Source organism: Schistocerca cancellata, chromosome 5 (assembly GCF_023864275.1).
Source record: "Schistocerca cancellata isolate TAMUIC-IGC-003103 chromosome 5, iqSchCanc2.1, whole genome shotgun sequence".
In the NCBI taxonomy this organism is placed as follows: domain Eukaryota; kingdom Metazoa; phylum Arthropoda; class Insecta; order Orthoptera; family Acrididae; genus Schistocerca; species Schistocerca cancellata.
The window spans coordinates 201262347-201265797 of record NC_064630.1 but is presented as its reverse complement, the minus strand read 5'-3'; the positions used below and the strand labels follow the sequence as shown (position 1 = coordinate 201265797).

At 41.4% G+C, this 3451-nt stretch overlaps 1 pseudogene; it reads left to right on the top strand.

The window, feature by feature from the left end:
* The first annotated feature begins 997 nt into the window (after positions 1–997).
* LOC126189302 (5S ribosomal RNA) lies at positions 998–1115 on the top strand (annotated as a pseudogene).
* Positions 1116–3451: the final 2336 nt, after the last annotated feature.

The window sequence follows — 3451 nt, the reverse complement described above, 5'->3', positions numbered from 1 at the left end:
TATTTGCGCAGTGTCTTCGATAACCCCCCTCACAGTTGGGGAGTACCGGGCAGAGGATGACCGCCTTCATGGGGCTCCACACGCTGCGAAATGTTGTACCAATTTGGAACATGGAATCTGTACGCAGATGGGCCATGCACATGGAATGGCGTGCGGGATTTGGTTACATTTTTCTTTCTTTATTATCTATCATCACACTTATTGGTTTCAAATTCTATTTCATAGTTTAGAAGGAACTCTTGTTCTGTTGTTGCTACGGATGTACATTCTAATTTTGTTTATCGTAACTGAAAAACGCCTTTTTTCATCTATATAAAAAAAAGGTTGGCAGAGGAAAAAATAAAAAAGTAAAAAAAATTAAAAAGTGGTAATCGTAAAAAAAGGGTTGGTGGAGCATGAAACTCTTAATCTCAGGGTCGTGGGTTGGAGCCCCACGTTGGGCGAATATTTTTATTCTCCTATTGTATCATCACCATACCTCTATTATCCTAAAGAGCAAAGAACTATTAAAATAACGTTAAGTTTCTTTGCATAAGCTAGTAAAATTTACGTTTTGAGTGGTGCAGTGTGCATTACCAGTAAGATAAAAAAAAGATGGCTCAGATGGATATAGCGTCTGCCATGTAAGCAGTAGATTCCGGGTTCGACTCCCGATATAAAAAAATAAAAAAAAAGATGGTAGAGCACTTGCCCGCGAATGGCAAATGTCCCGAGTTCGAGTCTCGGTCGGGCACACAGTTTTAATCTGCCAGGAAGTTTCATTATCTTTTCTGTATGCACCTATTCTTTTACGGAAAGTTTCTGCATTCTTTGGGCTCAGTCATTCCTTTCTTTTCCTTATGTCAGAATAAAACACCATTTCTCATTCATCAGCAGTAACATTACAGGATAGGAATGGTCGGTGTTGTTCACGAGCGAATTGAAGACGAGGAAGCAGAGGTGCACATTTGGCCACCCGCAAATTTTTTTGATTTGGCCTAGAGCATGTGGTACCCATGGCAATGGCCTTGCCGCAGTGGAGACACCGGTTCCCGTCAGATCACCGAAGTTAAGTGCTATTGGGCGTGGTCGGCATTTGAATGGGTGACCATCCGGGCCGCCATGTGCTGTTGCCATTTTTCTGGGTGCACTCAGCCTCGTGATGCCAACTGAGGAGCTACTCGACCTAATAGTAGCGGCTCCGGTCACAGAAAACCATAATGACGACCGGAAGAGCGGTGTGCTGACCACACGCTCCTCCTATCCGCATACTCAGCTGAGGATGACACGGCCACTTGTGGCTTGAAGACGGAGTAAATGTGGTACCCATACACGCGATTTCTGAACCTTCTTCGTTATATGCAGATCTCGCACGAAGGGGTAATGATCACAATTCATCGCATTTTCCACTTCTCCGATACACGACATGAATCATTGCGGATTAATACGTTTAAGCGATCTTTATTAAACCCGGAAGGTCTACCTCACCGTGGATACTCACTGATATCAAAACGATCCTGCTTGAAACGATAAAAGCATTTTCTTGCTGAGCTCTGTCCAGTGGCGTTATCGCTGTACACGGCGCAAATGTTTCTGACTGCCTCCGCTGTTGTCACCCCTCTGCTTAACTCAAACAGAAGAATATGTTGGAAATTTTCCGATTTCATCACTTGGCATTCCATTTTCTAGCGTCCACAGCTCCACTTTCTATCTCCAAATGAGAAAATGACAATATATAAACTGAAAGTGAGCTACAAATAAAAAATTACAGTCGATAAATATACTCATATCAACTGGAATACCAACATGCAGAACAAAAGCGCTACAAACTTATGCACCAACCTAATAGTAAGCGAGTCATACCATATCGAGGACGCTTCGCTCATTGACGTCGTATTTGCCCCTCATAGAAAGTCTGCCCTCGGATTACATTTCATTTTCTTAATGGAAGCTGTTATTTTGAAGAGTTCTCAAAGATAATTCGGCTTTACCCATCTCATTATGCATTAACAATGAAAGTTTCAGATCCACTTGAAAACTGCTTGTATGTCAACGCCGAAACCGGTCGTGTACTTTAATAAAGTGCGTATCAGCAGCTAGAGCGGCCTTTGATTTATCTTCCCCGGTTGTCCAACATCTCTCCGACCAGTTTGTGTCTCAGAAAAGCCTTTTTCATAAGCCTTTGTGTTCCATTCATGAGAGATGCTGCTGTGTGTTTTTTCTCCCATTTCGTTTCTGTGAAGTACATGTAACTCCTATATGATGTTTTGCCTGCCTGGGTGGCCGAGCGGTTCAAGGCGTTACCATCTGAAACTGCGCGACCGCTACGGTCGCAGGTTCGAATCCTGCCTCGGGCATGGATGTGTGTGAGGTCCTTAGGATAGTTAGGTTTAAGTAGTTTTAAGTTCTAGGGGACTGATGACCTCAGAAGTCAAGTCCCATAGTGCTCAGAGCCATTTGAACTATCTGATGTTTGCGTTTCTTATCAGGTATGTTAACGAAAATCCTGTCCTCCGTCTTCTTCATTTCCACTGTTGCAGTTGTCTTCATTCTTTTCAAACCCCAGATCTCACAATCAAGGAACAGAACAGGAGCTACCAACACTTTACCGAATATATATGTAGCCACACATAAACATGCGTCAGTTAAGGCAATCATTTGAAGGATAAAAAAGCTGGTAACATTTTTTACTGTTTTAGCATGTTTAGTCGATGTCTAAAAGATAGAAACATGTTGTAACTAATTACAGATGTGTGGTATGGTAGTACAGCCAACTAGGAACTGAACTTTAGATTTCGGTATTTTCAATTTTCAATAGACAAATAACTTGATACGTTACACAATTTAAATAGAGGAAAGAACTACGAAGAAAAAATTAATTGCGTTGCTCAGTACGCACTGATGAGAAACACAAAATCACAGTTCACACGGAATAAAATCCATTAATTATAGATTTATTTATCATGATAAGATAAAGGCAGTTCGGCTCTTTCACATCTATCCAGATATTGTCCATATTTCACGTTACATTCAGCATGACACGCGTTTTATAAGACGTCTTATAACCAATGTGTAATCGCGCAAATATTGGAAATGGACGTGAAATAAGTAGTAGAAACAGTAACAGCTATAATAAAAAATATTGCGTAATCGCTTGCGAAACATCTAGATTTTAACTGTAGGTTGTGGCAGCAGTGGATGTGAGCGAAGGGATTGGAGAGAGGGAGAGAATAGGGAACATGATAGAAATATGAGTAATGAAGAAGAGGGAATGAGTGGCATAACTGAGGGAGAAATTAAAAGATAAAAATGCGTACCTGGAAGAAGGTGTAAGCATTTGCTTCACTGTTCGACGAAGTGGAATGGCTATATTTGTTAATTTTTAAGAGAAAGATATGAACAGCGTCTTCTTAGATGTAGCAAGGCAGCGCTTTGTTCTGAGTGAAATGATGGACGAGCGCTGCGCCGATTT